The sequence below is a fragment of the Culex pipiens genome, chromosome 3 (genome assembly GCF_016801865.2).
Source record: "Culex pipiens pallens isolate TS chromosome 3, TS_CPP_V2, whole genome shotgun sequence".
In the NCBI taxonomy this organism is placed as follows: domain Eukaryota; kingdom Metazoa; phylum Arthropoda; class Insecta; order Diptera; family Culicidae; genus Culex; species Culex pipiens.
The window spans coordinates 79,450,385-79,469,648 of NC_068939.1; the positions used below are offsets into that span (position 1 = coordinate 79,450,385).

Here is a 19,264-nt window from a genome sequence, read left to right on the forward strand (position 1 = left end):
GATTTTTTTTTAAATCAGTATAGATTCAAAAATTCATAACACGGTCAAAGATTTTTTGCACAACCTGGAAATTTCTGAAAAGTTGAAATTTCTGAAAAGGGGCATCAAGCCCCTAAAACATATAAAAAATAAAAAAATAGAAAAAGTGTTTTTTTTTGCATATTTAGTTTTAGTGACAAAAAGTTAAACTAAAAATCACAATTTTTTTACCGTGCATAACTTTTTTTCAGTGTACTGCCCATGTTCACATAAATGTCCCATATGCAAAAAACAGCAAGCTGAGAAAAACGCATTTGAAGTATGTCCCATACATAAGGCTACTTGTTAAGTTTTCGCGAAAAAACTGGATTTCCTCCTGATTTCTAGAACTAAATATTGGATGTTATAGGCTTTTTTGAAAGAGCACACAATTTTGAACCAAACTGCATCAATAACTCGAAATCGATGAAAATGCATATGTGGCATTTATGCAAAATGGCTTCTTTGGACATACCGAAAGCACCATAAAAGTTTCAGCCGGATTGAATTTTGAACCAAACTGTATCATTAACTCAGTCTCCGCCATCACAGCATACTGTCCATTGGCCTGATGCTCCCTTTCCGATCCCCAGCTTAGATTATATCTACTGAGAAAAGTTCAATGCGGATGGAGAGGAAATCGAGCTCAGTTTCCCCTCACAAAGACTGGAGTTGTATTGTTAATTTGATTTTGGTTAACCGCGGTGGATTTTCTTGAAATAATTCGAACTGTCAAAAATCCACCAAAGCATCTACCACATTGACCACACAAAAAACTGTGGTAGAAAAGTATTCACCGGTAGATGCTTTGGTGGATTTTTGACAGTTCGCATTATTTCAAGAAAATCCACCGCGGATAACCAAATCAAATTAACAGTGCAACTTGGTAGTAAGTGTGAAAAAAACCATGATAAATATGAAGAAAAACAAGAACAAAAATGAAAAGATAGTATGTCAATACAGATGGATCGATGATCCCCTCACTAGAACATAAAAGAGACAGATGGTAGGAAGAGCAAAAGCAAAGCAAAGCAATCCACTTTAACGACTCCCGGGTCTTTTGTGGTCTCTGTTGCAAGTTTCAGCTCATTTCTAGGCGTCCGAAGGTTATGTGTGGTGAGTCACTCAAAACCTCTTTTACGCAAATGGACCGACGTTTTACTTCCCCATATGATAGAAAGCCAGGAGGATAAGGCGGGAATCGAACCCGCACCCCATAGCAACTTAGGGATCTGCAGCCGAAGCCGCTAACCACTGCGCCACGAGACCCTTCAGGTAGAGCAAAAGATGAACAGAAAATCAGAAATAAGAAATAGTCAATGCGGATGGAGACAAAATTGGACTCTCCCAAAGACAAAGACATCAATGGAAATGGAATGATCTCACCTTTACTTTTTTTAAATTTTCAAGGGTTATCATCTGCAGCCAGCAAGCATAAGTTTAGTCCTATTGCAAACCAACTCAAAATTATTTGTTGACAGAACATATTTTTAAAATATTTGAAATTAACTGTGATAATTAAAACCCACGCAATAAACCATGTGGCGCATCCATCGAACCTATCATTCCACAATGCATCTCCACCATCGGACCCCTCCTCCTCTTCTATGTGAAAAGTGTGGTGACAGCAGCGTGGACATAATTAAAGCTTTGTTGACAATAAATCACCCAAGTGCCAGGTCCTGTTTGCTTATTTGTCCGATGATCATCATCACTGTCAACACACTATCGTGTGGCGGACATAACATGGAAGTGGTGGTTTCGGGTTGTTTCGTCTAGGGCACAATAAAATTGTACTCAACAATAATGTTAGCAATGCTGATTTATGGATTTTACGTAACTTTGTTAGGATTTTTTCGTTTTGAAGGTTTTACCTTTTGGTCTTGAAAAATTTTCCATTAGAAAAAATGGCGCCATGCCCGATAAAGGCCTCGTCAGGGTCGTCCTGTCCGAATGTAAATAATCCAACTCAACAGAATAACAAAAAAAGCATTCCTCATAAAAAGCTCCGGCCATCGATTGTTTACCATCCGTCCAGGTGGTCGCTGCTGCTATTGGTCGATAAAATGCATAAAAGTTCTTCCTGGCGCGCACTTTTTTCTCTTCTGCTCTTCTTGATTTCACCCTGATGTGTGTTTGGAATTGTTCCCTGCCGCGGCCATTTCCCGAACCCACCCCTCGATGAATAATGGATTGTGCCCAACTGGAACACCGCGGTCAGCCGGCATTAATGGGGACCATGCCCTGGCGCGGTGGTCGTCAGGAATCGAATCAGCTGCTGGCGATGTTATTGCTCTGGCTGCTCGTTTTGAACTTGTCCACGCTGGATAACCTTTAAGCGAACAAATTTTAAAATTTTAGTTTAGTTATTAATTAAAAGTGTGGTCAACAATTTTAGCAGTTGTTATTTAACAAAAAACCTAATAGGGGAAATTCTCGTATGTTTGGCAGGTTAAGCACTCGCTCCTAACTCCATCCAATTTGCTGATTTTCACTATTTAATTAACTAATTTTGCAAAACTTTTGATAGAAACTTGCTTGCTCACTTCTTATTGACCTATTTAATACTCGGTTTCAGTAGAAAACGCTTTTAATGAGCTGTTATTGAATTTCAAAGAGCTGATATGGCAACATTAGAGGCACGCTGGAATTAGATGCTGTTCCCCTATCTCTTATTTTTATATTTTTTTTTTCATTTGGTTTCATTTGGAAAATTGTTTATCACAAGAAGATAAAATTTCATAAAAGATACTTGAGATGGCCAGGGTTACCAATAAATTTCACCGGATTGTTGTGGTGGTCACCACGTGGCCTCATTTTTATCAAATGGGCTTTCCTTTCGTGGGAAATCTTGATTGCGTGTGACCGGAGCGTTTTGTTAGTGGGCAGTTAATTCACTAATTTGTAATATTAGTACGCGTATATCATGCACCTTGAGCGTTTCCGGTTCGATGGTATCTGGTACATTTTTGTGTTGAAAAAAAGTTATGCTTGGATTTAAGGTGCATTTTTTTCCTTTTTCCTTGTCCACGTCGTAAATAGTAATTAACACAATTAAAAATAACTTATACTTTTTCATTTATTCGAAACTTTTCAAATGATAAGACTAATTTTCAACGGTACCTCTCATCCAATGACGACAGTTTAAATAATTGATAACAAACAAGACCGCTTGTTTGATGTCTTCTACTTGGAGAATTGTTTGAACGCTTATCACGTTACTTGAATTGCTTGTCATTTTATTGCGCGGAATTTTTTAGGCCGATTTGAATCGTTTCTTTTGTCTCAGGAACGGTGTTACCTAAGAAGACTTTGAGTTGTATACGTTTAAATTTAAATTAGTGAAAAATGTATTCGGAAACAAGTTGAAGTAGATTTCGTAGAAAACTGATCATTGCAAGGCAACTGTACTGCTGTATAATGAATTTTATAACACTTTTTGGTTGTTGTAAGCATGGCTTTTAATTAATATTTTTATATTCTTGCAGTGCTTCCACTTCCATGCCTTGAACAACAATTGATTTTAATTTGCCGAACATCAGAAAAAATTGTCGCTTCAAGGCAAAAATATGAAAAACATGTAATATCTATCTTACCTGGAGCGTCAGATTTTCCGTCCCAGGAAAAAAATCTCGGGAATTCCCGTGAAATTTTTTTTTTGTAAATTGCCAGAGAATTCCCGAAATTCAAGCGAAAGTACTTTTCTCAACTTTTTGGAACCAACTTTAATAAAATGCTCTGAAAAAAATAATAAATGAACCACCTGTAAAATGATTTTATAAAACATATGAAACTTATATAACAATTCTTTTTATAAAACTTATGATTTATCCGCGTTTCCGAAATATTTTGTTCAAAAATCCATCTCATCGAAACAATTTCACAAGTTGTGAGAATGTGATTCAAAATAGTAAATTTTGTAAAATATTCATGAATTATATTTTGAATTGAATTATGAATCATTCAAATTTGACATTTTCTTATGGACTGGGCCTTAAAAAAGTGGGCACTTAAAAAACTCCCACCTCAAGATTTGATCTCATGACAATGACATTTAGATTGCATATCTTAGTTACTACCATCTTATTCATGCAGACCAAAACTTATTGAAATCGGAGAGATAATTGTAGAAAAATCCATTTGCAACAATTTATCATAAAAAGTTGCCTTTTATTAAAATATAAAATTACGCCCTTACATAAAAGTTTATGTCACCATTTCCAAATAATGTTTCAAAGCTTCAAAAAATTCAATGGAAACACAAGTGCATTACAAAGACATTTCTTTTTCAAAAGATGCGGGGTTTTGTCCCCTACTACAGGGGTGCACAAAGTTTTTGGAGGCTGGGCCAAATTTGATGCTTAAATGAGTTTGCGGGCCAAATTCATAAAATAGGTTATCAAAAATAATACGTTATTTTGATTTAAAAGACAAACACATCCATCAGTTGAAAACACAAAAGGACAGTTTTTAATCAGTATTGTTGATTTTATTTTTTTAAACATATCACAAAAAAAAAGTTGAATGTAATTGTGTTTTCATTAAAATTTTAAAGTTTTTTTCATATTACATAAAATCTGAACAATTCAAGTAACGGCGTAATTTTATCTATGAATTAGGTGCAACTAAAGAAAAATCGTTGAGATTCAGAATTTCAACATTTTAATGAGAAAAATGTTAGAATATGTTTTAAACACTCGTCAAGTTGAATTGTAAAAAAAAACATTTTATCATAGCATAGCATAGCATTGGTGTCTACCCGTAGCTGCTACTTCGTTATTGACCAGGACCCTCAAACATTGCTCCGTGGACCACAGATGAAAAGTAGGAACCAATCATCACCCCTTCGCAATATTCAAAGGTCCCTATCATGCTGATCAATACCGACGCCAGCCACGACCAGTAGTGGTAAGATACGGGGAAGTGGATGGGAATGTTAGTCCGATACTTGAGTGATGGGACCGCTAAATCAGCTGCGTCTCCGACAAAGTATCACATGAGTTTTGAGGGGTTAGTAAGATGGGTATGAGGTCAGGATTCACTGTGGTAGGTGATGCGACCATAAGCAATTTGTTTATCGGTTGAAATTTTAAAAATCTTAGGCAGCCGGCTGCGGAAAGAAAGCTATCTAGGAATTTAAATATAGTATTAATTCGACCGCGATTCTCCAGAAATTCTCCGTCGGCGTGCCTTCCGATCAACGGTGATGTAGGAAGGGCTTCATTTAGTAAAATGATTTTATATCATAAGCCTTAAAACATATTCGACGACGTGCCTTCCGATCATCGATGATATGGAAAGGACTTAATCCAGCAAAACGACTTGCTAGTCTCAAAAAAATAGGTTCGTTTTTATAGAAAACTATAAAAAGAGAACAACACAAAAAAAAAAACTCATCGGCCAACGAACGCGAGTAAAAAAAAACAATGAAAAAAGAAGAAGGTAAAAAAACAGAACTGCGCGTCCCGAAAAGCACCACACTAATGATGCTATTATTTAATTATAATGACCAATCACCCCATGCACTCGAACAGCGACACAAAAGAGACGGAAAATAACACGAAAAAACAGGACTGCGCGTTCCCACAGGCACCGCACTACTCAATTGTAAAAAAAAAAACATTATTATCGAAAAAATACTTATTGTCTTACTGTTAATTGAAAATTTACTAAAATTCTATTTAATTTTGAACATGCTCAAAATGATTCTAAACGCAGAGGAATGCATTATAATTGAATTCAGCTAATTTTACTTCAAAAAATCATTGATATTTTAAAATATTTTGAAGAAATAGTTTTTGCCCCTGTTATTTTAAGCGAATTTTTCATAGAGGGGGGAAGGGTGGGTTGGTCGACAAAAAGCATTGTAAAATATTTGCAACAGCCTTTTTTCCCCAATTTAACATTTTGTCTGCCTGAATCAGATGGTAATCAATCCGATTCGTTATCCAACTGTCATTAGTTCGAATATCGAGAAAGATTTCCAAGTGAAAACTAGGTTTGAAGGTCAGTTCATAAAAAGGATCATCAAGACTTTCAAATTAATATGGAATACTTAAGGCTACAAACTCTTGCTGAGCAAAAATCCGTTCATTTTGCCGATATGACACCATGGTTTAACAAAAACTGCCAAGAAATTTATTCGATAAATTTGGAACTTGGGAAATAAAAATATAAAACTATGTCGATTTTGCAACTTTCAAATTTCACTTTGCTATCAGAGTAGTCATAAGTACGTTGCACGTATAAAAATATTCACAAAATAAACCGTGATTTGCTGAATCACATTTTTATGTTCTTCTATTTTAAACGTTTAAAAGTTTACGAAATCACAAGTCTGTTTTTACGAATAATATCGTTCGAAGTGTTTTTACGAAAACATTTTTAGAGTTTTTTTTTTTTTGAAAAGGTTCTTTAAACATGTTAAAAAAATAGTTTATAGGTCTTATAAAAACTCTAGACTTTTTTATTCAAATGTTCATAGGTTTTCACAAGCTTTACAAAGCTTCTGGATCTTTTATTGAATAAATATGTTTTGTAAGGAATAGAAAAAAACAATTGTTGATAACCAACTTTGAACTGAGGAAACCCCGAAAAACTATAATACAAGGTATCTCTTTAAAATCGTTCTGACAGTTAAATAAAAATGTTTTTAAAAAGTTGTTAAAATTCCGTATAAATCCGTATTATGCAAAAAATTCCGTACACAAATTCCGGCCTGTTAAAAATCCGCGAAGAGGGTCAAAAATCCGTACGTTAAGGAAAAAATCCGTACAGTTGGTAGCCTTAGATATTTTTAGAAATTATTGCAGATTTCTACCTAAATCAAATTTGAACGTTTTATAAACATTCCAAAGTTTAGACGATATTAATAATAGACATCACACCGTCTTTTCAGACTGAATTTACTAATTAACGGGACAAACACAGAACACCCAGAGGAGATGGGCGGGAATCGAACCCGGGCCCCTTAGCACACATGAGGGATCGGCTGCCGAAGCCGCTAACCACCGCGCCACGGGATCCTCTATATTCACTGTTTCACTCACATTGAAATGTGTAAAATTGTTTTAATTATTTAAATTTTTGAACAAAATATTTGTGTCGTAAAATGGGGATAAAAATATTAATAAAACATTGGTTTTTTTCAACAAAAAATGAAAATAAAAAAAGTTATCATATTTTTTTTTTCAAAATTAATTTCGAAAAAGTATAAAATCACTTTACAAGTGGTCAACGGGCCCTTTTACATGATCTTTCAAAACGGGTCCGCGGGCCAAAAAAAATCACCTCGTGGGCCACGTTTGGCCCGCGGGCCATACTTTGGTCACCCCTGCCCTAAAACATATAATAAAATTTCAAAAATATAAAAATACGGATTTTTGGAAACTGAATTTATGTGAAAAAAGGTTAGTTAAAAAATCACAATTTTTTCCGTGTACCTATTTTTTCTGTATATTCCTCAATACCTATAACTTTGCCGAAGACACCAAATCAATCAAAAAATTCCATGAAAAGTTACAGATTTTCAAATATTTTTGTATGAACAGCTGCCAAAATTGACACTAAATGGCTTCTTTGGTGATAGGGAAGGCCACCACAAAGTTTGAGCCAAATCAAAGAATACAAAAAATATAAATGGTCGCAATCGGCCGATTTCGTAGAGGATTGCTCCTTTCTATTTTCAAGATTTATTTCAACAAAGATTTATGCTTGAATTGTCAAAATTTTAATCTTGGTCTATATTTTTCGTATTTTTATAGAAGTTTTAAAATTTGTTGTTTCCAATTAGGCGCTCAGATTATACTTAAAGACGTTAAAATCTGAATATGTCAGACACTATCACGTGAACTGGCCAAAACAAAATGCAATCTAATCAACAAAATCGAGAGGCTGCTGCACATGTCGGCACTTTCCTTATCAGGACGCACACTCACAAGAGACGGTTGTGCCTTGAAATGATGCAGTTTTTCGAAACTGTTGTGTAATGGGTGTGTTTGTATTTGCCGAATAGAAAGATGCGAAGTTTTTGTTTGCGCACTTGAAATTGTTGATTTCTGCTGTAGTGGTACAAGCACTGATAAGAGCAGTATATTTGCTGGATCGCGTCATTGCACTTCAATTTAAAAGTTTCTAATGAATGTACAGTTTCTGAATATCTAAAATGTTTTGAATAAATTTTAACGGCAAAAATCTTTAAAAAAAACCTTACTTTTTTGTTCATAAAAATAAGCAATAAAATAAAATTTTAATGAACGATTAAGCTTATAATATTTTTTATCTGTGCTAAAACTATCCACCCTAAATTTGAAAGAAAGAAACCCTCTGGCTATTGTCCCTTCCACAATGCAACACACAAAGTGGTGGCACATGTTCGCAGCTCGACAATCGATTCGACGACGACAAAAGAATGACTTTGGGTTGAAACCTCAATCGCCACCAGCTTTCGGTTTGTTTTGGATGGTTCTCACTTGGCTTTGACGGCTAAAATAGAACAACATACCTACATCCTACATGTATGCTTATACAGAAAAGAGTCCTCATTCTCAGATCGGTGCAGCTGATAAGACTTGTCACCAACGGTGGAAAACCACATGCTGCGTCGGTGGTTGTGGTGTGATGACCATTGAAATGAGAAAGGAAAATGAGCGAGAGCGCGAGCGGTCGAGGAGAAGAAAATGCTCGCGCTTATTCTCCTGGCTTTTTGGGTTCGCTTCGTACTAATCGGTTACTAGTAGCCGTACTACCACAGCGACGTGCGTGTTTATGTACTAATCTGTATTCATAGCATCATGCTAAATCGTCATCAACAAAGTGTACTTGTTGCCGCGGAGTTGGAACTATTACCATTTTGAAGCTTAGGGTGGATGGTGTAACTTACTCATTTGCAGTTGTGTATTTCCAGCTTTGTTTGTTTGTTTATTTTTTTCATATCTGTTTAAGCTGTTGCGTTGAAAAAAAAAATCTGGTACAGTTCTAGACTCGATTATCCGAAGGCCTTGACAAAATTTTTCTTCGGATAATTGAAACTTCGGATAATTGAATCACAAAAAAAAAGTTTTTTTTCGTTGTCTTATTTGTCCAAAAAACACAAAAAAAAATAATTTTTTTTGGGGGTTGAGATTTCCAAAAAAGTGTCCACGTGGTTCGTGGATGGTCCCATACAAACCTTCGGATACCGTAAAACGGGGTGACTTTGATAGCCGGGGTGACTTTGATAGGTTTGCGATTTTTCCGCAAAAGTCATTATTTTAAACTTCTCAAAGTGTCATGGTTTTCTAAATGAACATGAATTTGAATCGGAAAACGGATTGCATTTTCGGATTCCTTGGACAATTTTCCACTAGGAGAAGGTTAAATAAGATTGTAAATAATAAATAATATGTGTTTTTTAAACACAATTAAAAAAACTTCAAATTTATAGGCAATTTCAGTTGAACAAATTTCAACTTGTGATTCGTGCTTCGAATTCAGTATAAAATGCAATATAAATCGATAAGTTATAAACAAAACTAGTTTTAACAAATTTCAGGCAAAATTCCGACTTTTAACAATTTTACCTAAAATTTAAAATTTAAAAAGCTTATAAACTTAGTTAACTAAATATAAACATTGATTTTTTTTTCTTAAAAACTTTATCATCTACTTTTGTTATGGTACATTTAACGTACAAATAAAGTTTGAACATCTTAAATAGGATTTTTACAAGAAAAACTATGACTATCAAAGTCACCCCGGAATTTAAACTAAGAATTTTTACGTAACTCACGGCGTGTTTTCTGGGCAACCTTAAGGAGAAAAAATAGTCATCGCTACTTTCAAATGTGTCTTGTAGGAAATTTTCTCAGCTTTCCAATGCTTCTAAGAGCGAAATGTTTCATCGGGAAATTTCTGAGATATCTCTATTTTAAGCTTTTTGTTTTAAAATCCTTAATCATTTATTGGAAACTTTTAAATATAAGTCCAGGAAACTTGTCAAATGATGTGTTTCATGTGTCATTTACTCATCAAAATGTGCAAAATTAGACAAGAAACAACTTTGTAGAAGGTTGCAATCCGCTAAACATTAAAAAAATGAAGTTTTAGCCGAATTTTTGAAGATATGGGATTTATTCATATTCAAATAAAAATCATAAAACCGTATTAAAATATGATTTTACAAGAACAAATAGATTATTACATAATTGTTGTGTATAAATAACACCGGTCTGCTCTGATTTAGCTTGTTCAACCGAAACTTTGGCAGGTTTGTGATTGATAGGGTATTACTAGATTTTTATGAATAAATATCATATTTCCTTAACCAAACATCAACCATCTGCATGAATACAAAACATGTTTAATACTCGAAATTGAACTGCAAACTACTGTTGCAAGCTTTAGGAGAAATACTATTCATTAGTATGAAATGATTGTTTTAGTTTTTTTTGTATTAAACAATCAAAGAATTAGCAACATTTTAGAAGTTTTATAAATCCCATCTTTTTTAAGAATATTTCATACAATACCTTGATTTTTGTTCAAATAGTTTGTAGAGGAAGTTTCTGTTTGATTTTTTTTTTGTTAAAATAATATTTAATTTTTGTTCAAACAAATAACAAAGTTTGTGACAGTGTTTTCAGCATTCTGAGTTGAAAGACTCGAGTTTTATTGCTACTTTTAAGTGCATTTTCAACAGTAAACATTTTATAAAATTTTATCTTTATTTTATACTAATGAAAATATGATTTTTGAAGCTTGCAACAGTAGTATGTTGTACATTTCCGATTTTAAATCATATTTGTATTTATGTCCCTAGCCGGGACCGTGGTGTAGGGGTAAGCGTGGTTGCCTCTAACTCAGTCGGCCTGGGTTCGATCCCTGACGGTCCCGGTGGCATTTTTCGAGACGAGATTTGCCTGATCACGCCTTCCGTCGGACAGGGAAGTAAATGTTGGCCCCGGTCTAACCTGGAGGGTTAGGTCGATAGCTCAGTCCAGGTGTAGGAGTCGTCTTCCTGGGTCCTACCTCGGTGGAGTCGCTGGTAGGCAGTTGGACTAACAATCCAAAGGTCGTCAGTTCTAATCTTGGGGTGAATGGAAGCTAAGGTGTAAAAAGAGGATTGCAATTGCATCAACAATCAAGCCTTCGAACTTCGAACACCTAGGAATCTCGCAATCGAGAACGCCAAGGCAATGCTGTAGAGCGAATAATTTGATTTTAATTTGATTTATGTTCCTGGTTAATGTTTGCTTAAGAAAATAAAAAAAAAATTCATTAAAGCTCATTAACAATCACAAACCTGCGAAAGTTTCGGTTGAACAAGCTAAATCAGAGCAGACACGTGACATTTGTACACAAAAAAAACCCAAACCATAACAAAAAATATGTAATAATCTAATAGTTCTTGTAAAAATATATTTTAATTTCGGGATAAAATGTTTAGCGGTTTGCAACCTTCTACAAAGTAGTTTATTGTCTTATTTTGCACATTTTGATGAGTAAATGACTCATGAAACACATCGTTTGATAAGTTTTCTGAACCGGTAGTGTAAAATTTCCAATAAATAGTAAAGGAATTTAAAACAAAAAACTTAAAATAGAGATATCTCAGAAATTTCCCGATGAAACATTTCGCTCTTTGAAGCATTGGACAGCTGAGAAAATTTCCTATAAGACACATTTGAAAGTAGCGATGACTATTTTTACCTGAAAAGTTTGTTCTAGAAAACACGCCGTGTAACTATTTTTCTAAACACTATTGAAAAAACTTTTTTCCAAAAAAGTGCATGAACTTTGTTTGGCCTACCCCAGTACATGTTTTAAAAGAAAAAATGTTGAGAAAACCCTTACCTGTTGGAAAATATTCCAAAAACAAATTAAAATCCTATCAAAAGTCACCCCGGTTTACGGTACTCAGTACTTCGGATAATCGAGTCTGGGCTGTACTTCAAAAATGTTGACCTCATTTTTTATGTAAAATCGAGTTTGCAATCGTACTTTACATTTTTTTGATTACGTGCACCGTTTTCAAAATATATCCATTCAAAGTTAATTTTTTCCGAAAAATATCGGATTTTGATTTTTTATAATAGTGTCTGTTATGTATTCCAAAAGAACTTATTGTATATTGATAATTTACCAATAAAACCGAATTGAAAAAAATAATAGTGTCTACACTTTTCTTATTAATTAATCCAACAAACCCAATCACCAAATAAGAAAAGGTGGCAAAATTCCTAGAATTTAGGAATTTGGTACTTTTTTTGTTATTTCAGTGTATGATTGTCTATTCCTGAAAATATTTTTTCGAAAAGTTTAGAAAACTTCCTATAATACATCTAATAAAACATTGAAGATTGGACAACTATTTGCTGAGATACAGCGGATGAAAGAAAAGGAAACAGGAAAAAATGATTTTTTTAAGTCTCACCCAAACAACCCTCCATTTTCTAATTATTTATCTTTCATTTGCGTCCATGACAGATAAAATCGGTTGAAATGACGGGAGTTATGATTTTTTTGTTGAAAATTAGGTTTTTTGCAAAAATCGACGAAAATAGCCATTTTTCGGACAACCCTACACGGTGTGGTTCACCCTAATGGCTAAACAATAAAATACGGGTCTAATTATCTCGGCCAAGAAACCCTAAGAAAATTTTGAGTCCGATCCGAGAACTTTTTTTTTCGAATCATGCCGTTTTTATGGTGAATTGCTGTATACCTAAATATTATACCAAGTTTTTTTTTATGTTCAAATAATAAAAAAGAAAATATTTAATGCGCTAGGCATTTTGCGTATCTGCGAACTAAAATTTAAACAATTTTCCCTAAAAAGTAAAATTAATTCTGATATATGCCGAATACAAATTTTAATGCTTTAAAATTCTTTTCGATTACTTAGTATTAGGGTGCCCAGAATATGGGACTTTTTCTCAAATCACCGCCTCAAAAGCTGATTATTGTTCCTTGAGCTATTTTAGGACTCTGGCCCAAATATGAGCAAAATCGGGATTGCCTCAAAAGGCCGAAACTCAAAAGGCAGAATCTCGGAAGGCCGAAATTCAAAAGGCCGAATTTTGTCTTTTGCTCAGAAGGCAAAACGTTCCAAAAGGCCGAATGTCTCGATAGGCAGAATGATTGTGGAATTCAGAATTTTGTTCATATTTTCACGATTTTAATTGAATATGATGTGTAAACTAACAAACTGTGTTCTTTTTTGTAATTTCAAGCGAAATAAGTACATAATGAGTACAATCTGTTTATCTTTTGCGATCATATTGTTACCATGCATTAAAGTGAGTAGAGTAGAATGAATTAAAGCGTTTCAAAAGTGTTTCAATCTTGTTGTTTATTGAATTAGGGTGACGATAAATAACTGAAATTTGATCATTCGCTACCAAGTACTTAAATGAATTAAAATTATTGGAATTGATTTTTTGCGGCAAATAAATAAATAGATAGATAGCATTGCTAGAAAGTTATGCCTTCTTTATTTTGAAACAAATTTTTGTTACATAACTATGGTTTATAAAAATAATAAAAGCAAAACGCGCCCGAAAAGGCGGAAACGCAACGTTTCCGCCTTTTCGGGCGCGGTTTGCCTCATGAGATTCGGCCTTTTTGGGATTTGACCCTGTGAGAATACTGCCTTTCGAGTAATTCGGCCTTTTGAATTTCACCAACTTTAGGCTCGGGTATCAATGGGTTAATCTCAACCAATTTCGTTCCAAATTTGCACAAATGCCTAAAATAACCCAAAAAACTGTTTTTCGCTTGTGGAGCAGGGCGTCATTTTTTCTGGGCACCCTACTAAGTATTCATCTGTTCATCTATTTCCACAACCAAATCTGAATTTTCAGTACATTTTTTTTAATTTCGGGAATTCCCGGGACAAAATATAAAAAAAATCCAGGATTCGGGAGTTCTCGGTTTTGAAAAAATCCCAGAAATTCCCGGGATGGACGCACTAATTACACTGACGAACAAAAAATTACAAAAATGACTAAATATTTTTGAAAAATTCAAAATGCACGTGATTCTGGGGACCCCAAACTTCATTCTTCCCTTCACTGAGCAAAACTCACACAGCGCATCGAAGTGTTTCGCACATGATCTGACCCTGCAGTACAGAGCACTCAAATATCAATCGCAAAACACTCGAAATTGCGGTGATTGGCCATGAAATAATTTCAATAGCCAAACACTTGAATTTTAAATGGTGTTGAAAAATAATAGTACGTACAAGCGATATACAGGTTCTCGCTTGCTAGTCGTGCACGCTACCACTGCGCCGGCCGGCCAGTTGAAAACGGGAGAGTTTTTTGTGCTACTCGTTCCAGCCTCGCTTCTAGCCATTGATAAAAGTCGCGCTAAAATCAATCAGTGAAACACATTAAATTCAAGTGGAAAATCACGTTGACTTTGAATAGAGCTTGTTTTGTGTAGATCAATTTCAAGTGTTTTCCTCATCACTTTGAATAGTTCAAGACAGTGGGAAAAATTCATGAGCAAAACACTTGAAAAGCTTAAACCACCCGAATGACAATAACGTGTCAAAAAATACCAAAAAGTTAATCGCCCAAACACTTGCATTTGATAGTGATTTGGATTGATGTTGAAACACAAACCAATTAGATCTATGATGTGGCTTTATTCAATCATTCATGTGTTTGGGCACTTGAATAAAAAGTGTGGCGTATTTTCAGTGTTCGAGTTGAGCCTGCGCCGAAATTTTGTTGGTCGGTGCTACTAACAGTTTAGTTTCTCCAAAAAAAAGGGCCCACCCTACAAAACCGTCCCAACCAAAGTCAGAAAAAAAGAGTCATCACTCCAACTATCGCTGGCTGTACGAGTGCACAATACCATTATTTCCATCATCCATCGGCCAACGCTGGACTTGGACGACTTGGTAGTGTGCTGCAGCACTACACTTCATTGGACAACACAGCTTGATACAATATTTGAATATTATCGAAAATATCTTGACTTCAGGTTTAACTTGTGGAAACGCATGGTTGTTCTTGTATTCAGTTTTTCTTCTTTATTTTTTATTATATTTATTTGCACTTAACACGTTTGGATTTTTTTTAAAGTTTAAGGCCGTCTAGAGGTTAGCTTGGGTTGTAGATAAAATCATTAATTTTCTGTTACACTGTGTAATGGGTGAAAAGACTGCCAGAGGCCGGTGTCGCGGAACTTCTCCCAATTGCGACAATACACTATACACTCAGCAGCTGCTGCTCAAACCACAACTGGTGTGCGTCTCCTCCGTTTAGTATCAGAGAGACCGTCCACTCAGCCAGTCCTAGCCTAGGCACTATTCTGTGGTGTGGTGAGAGTCGCGCTTTCCGTTTCAGTCTAAGCCGGGACATTCGACGATAGTGACGTGCAGCGGTTTTGTTGGGAAAGTACTTTTTGTACTTGTGGATTGTCCTGGTGTCCTTCTCTCCACGTGCAAGGAAAGAAATGCAGTTGTCACGTGCTGCATGCAGTTGAAGAACTTTGAAATGACAGGACAGGCTTTTGGGGGGAGAAAAAGTTCGTCATTGAACTAGAATGCGCTTATCGAGCACACAATCACAACCACACACAAGTGCACTGGAATATTGATGAGCTCAAGTCATCACTTCATGGCAAAGTGGACAACCCACGCGACAGCCATGCTGTCTTCGTCGTACAAGATTTAGTGTCCTGTGAGGAGTTCCTCAATTCGAACGAGACATGCAAACAAATTTGGGTCCCGAAGATATGGCTATCTGTGAAAGTTGAAACAAAGTATAAAGTGACAACCACTGTGAATAGAACAAGTGAAACCCAAACCAAACCGCATGTCGTCTTCGTCTAACTGAGTGATAACGAAGAAAATACAACGTCGTCAAAAACAACGTGCTAAAAGTGTCCTTATTTTCGACTGGAATGTGCGCATTTTCGTATTCGTGTCAGCTGAAATAATAATAATTTATTCGCCGAGAGCGGGGAAGTGAAACAAAACACAACAACACAAACAAACAAAAATTACTTGAAACTAAAGAGATGTACTACTACTAAGTCCGCCGACTAATCGAGCAGCAGCAGTACGTAGAAACGTATAACACCAGCAGCACTGCACACGTAAACCGGGCGGATAGATTAAGGTGATTATTCATAGTTTGTACGCGAGAAGAGCACAGCGACGAAAATAGTTTGCTGTTTGTTGTTTGCTGAGGGGAAATATTTGATGAGTCGACTGTCTTTAGCGTCTTTATTCATGGATGGGGGTACCACACTGGGGCACCCGCATCTGGTTGATAACAGAGTATATTGATTTCTTTGCTTCTGTGTAAAAACTAATAATATTGTAAGTAGATTCGCACGCCTTTCAAGTTTGAATATAATGTGCTAGCATTTCAGTTCGATTCAAAGTCCTTTTAAGTTGTTTGATTTTAATGAATTTGAATGCTTATTAGACAGGCTTTTAAGGAAAAATAGTTAGAAATTTCAAAAATCAAGCCTGACATTCACAGTAAAAAAACATGGTTATATTACATCAGGAAAGGAGTACATCAGAAAAAATGTGTTATTTTACTTCTACTGCAATTCCATTTGAAAAGGAAATAAACCGAAAAATGAAGTTCTCCGATTGGGCTCAAAATTTTTGTGGAGGTTCCTTGACCAAAATAATTAGACCCGTATTTTTTTGTTTGGCCATTAGGGTGACCCACACCGTGCTAGGGTGGTCCCAAAAGTGGCAATTTTCGTCAATTTTCGCAAAAACCACATTTTGAAAATAACTCCGCTCCATTGCAACCGATTTTAGCTGTCTTAGATGCAAATGAAAGGTGGTTAGTTGGCCTTTCAAGGAAAAATAATTTGAGGACCGAAAAATAGCTTAATATTCGAAAAAGTCGTATGAAAACATAAAATTGCGTTTTGGCCGTGTCTGGACCAAAGAGCCTATGCCTGGAAATATTTTTATCGGATTCCTCGGAAAATTTTACGCAACATCTAATCTAATCTAGTCAAATCCTAGCGCAGCCAATCTTTCGAAGGGATCCTGGAGAGTGCCTTAGGTTAGATTAAGCCTAGCACTCTTCTTGTCATTTATTAAAAATTGTAGTGCCCCATTGCATCAGAATGCATTGAAACATCACAAGCGTTAAAGCGGTCAGGCCCACTTCGTAAAGTCGTATCGCTGTGACATGAATCGTTTTTTTTTTTTAAAGTGGGTTGAGTTTGTTTTTCGAATGCAGGGCTGAGCTGTAGGTTAGTCGAGGTTAGTCGTCGACTAACAAGTTCTTTAACAAAAATGTCGCCCTCCTTAAACCATTTGGCGCCCTCAGCAGGGCCTAAGATAAACGTTGCATTTTGCAAAATTTGCCAAGTTGCCGATTTGTGCTCTAGTAAAGAGAGTTTTCCAAGAATAAAAAAAAAAAAAACACAATTGGTGTCAGCAGTTATCACAAGTTACGATGGCATCCTTAAAGCGGTTATAATATTGAATTAATGTGGACTTTTTTTCAGTTTGTGCCCTTTTTAAATGGAATTCTTGTCTACAGATGTGTAATTTTACCACTTTTTCGTTGTCATGCCACTTTTCAGTCTAAATTGTTGTAATATTACATCATAAAAGAGGTAATATTAAACTTTCCAATTTTACATCTTCCAAATTTACACATTTTTTAAAGTATTTGAAAAAAAATGCTATTTTGAAGGTTTCGGGATGTTTTTTTTTCCTAGTTCGTCAGTATCCCGTTTTTGCGCGCGCCGCGTCGAAAAATCCAGTTTATATTTCAAAAAAAAAAAACTTATCTCGAAACCCTGTTATTAGAACTTCACCAGTTTTTTTTTATATTTTATGTTAAATTGTCCGAGGAATCCGATAAAATTATTTTCAGACAAAGGCTCTTTGGTCCCGAAATCTTCAAAACAGCATTTTAAGTTTTCATACGACCTTTTCAAATGTCAGGCTAAATTTTTGAATTTTGTAACTATTTTCCTTAAAATCCTACACAGTTAAAAAATATGGTAATATTACGTCTAGGAATGAGTACATTAGCCCGGGTCAAAAAAATAAAAGTTGCTCAAATCAAAAATTATATGAGATTGCCCGAAAGAGTACACAAAATGGAGGCTCAGGCCAAAATTTCAGCCCATTTGGTTGAAAACTGGCTTGCCTTGAGCAGGAACAAGTTTAAATGGGAATTAACCCGTAAAACTGGAGCATTCAGGTAAATTGCTCTGTACAAGTCAGCCGTTAACAAATGACAACTTTTGCATACCATGGGGTCCTAGGGGATGGTCTGGGGAACAATTCCTCCAAAGGGTGCAAGACGATCCGAGGCCCCTGGTCTTGCCTTGAACCGGATTCATTCCGGCGTCACAGAAATTCTGATGGTCCCAGCATAATGTATAGGGAAAAATCAAAGCACACTAAGAAGGCTGCCTCGATCAGAGGACGCCACATGGCAATCAGACACCACGTGGCCGAAAAATAACTTCAAATTCGGCTTCAAAATTACATTTAGCGTTTTTAAGGTGTTTTTGGTCAAATATCTGGCTGTATAAAGTGTCCTAGGAATAACAAAACTACTTTAAAAGCAAAAATTGATGATACCCTCCTGTCACGTGATGGCTGATTGCCATGTGGCATCCCCTGATCAAGGCAGCCTTCTTAGTGTGCTTTGATTTTTCCCTATACATTATGCTGGGACCATCAGAATTTCTGCGACGCCGGAATGAATCCGGTTCAAGGCAAGACCAGGGGCCTCGGATCGTCTTGCACCCTTTGGAGGAATTGTTCCCCAGACCATCCCCTAGGACCCCATGGTATGCAAAAGTTGTCATTTGTTAACGGCTGACTTGTACAGAGCAATTTACCTGAATGCTCCAGTTTTACGGGTTAATTCCCATTTAAACTTGTTCTTGCTCAAGGCAAGCCAGTTTTCAACCAAATGGGCTGAAATTTTGGCCTGAGCCTCCATTTTATTATTATTATTATTGTTTATTCATGTAATGTAAGACACAGTCTTATAAAATATTACATCTTGATTCAGTATGATAAATTCACAGCTTCGTAACCTTAACACTAATACTATTTATAATTACTATTTTATCTCGAATGCGTTTTGTTAATCCTAATCGTTGAGTAAGTTTAGCAATTGTCTCTTGAAGCAAGGAATATTTCTACATGATTTTAAGTTTGTAGGTAGAGAATTCCAGGTAGATACGCCTCTTGCAAACAGTGAACCATTATAATAAGCAGAGGAATGATTAGGTATAATAAAAT

The 19,264-nt window shown here is 35.6% G+C and overlaps 1 protein-coding gene and 1 long non-coding RNA gene across 3 annotated transcripts in view; one reads left to right on the top strand and one right to left on the bottom strand.

The window, feature by feature from the left end:
* Positions 1-1,822: 1,822 nt before the first annotated feature.
* On the bottom strand, positions 1,823-3,202 carry LOC128093605 (uncharacterized). Its single transcript, XR_008212625.1, has 2 exons — positions 2,951-3,202; positions 1,823-2,350 (listed from the first exon to the last, which is right to left on the bottom strand). It is a non-coding gene; the product is annotated as an uncharacterized LOC128093605 (long non-coding RNA).
* A 12,052-nt stretch (positions 3,203-15,254) lies between these two features.
* Positions 15,255-19,264, top strand: part of LOC120422629 (lysozyme c-1) — a 34,722-nt gene continuing 30,712 nt past the window's right edge. The window contains exon 1 of one of the 2 annotated variants that reach the window (XM_039586126.2): positions 15,255-16,133. The gene's annotated coding sequence lies outside the window, so the exon portion shown is untranslated. The remainder of the gene's footprint in view (positions 16,134-19,264) is intronic. The other variant, XM_039586124.2, reaches the window with a different exon arrangement.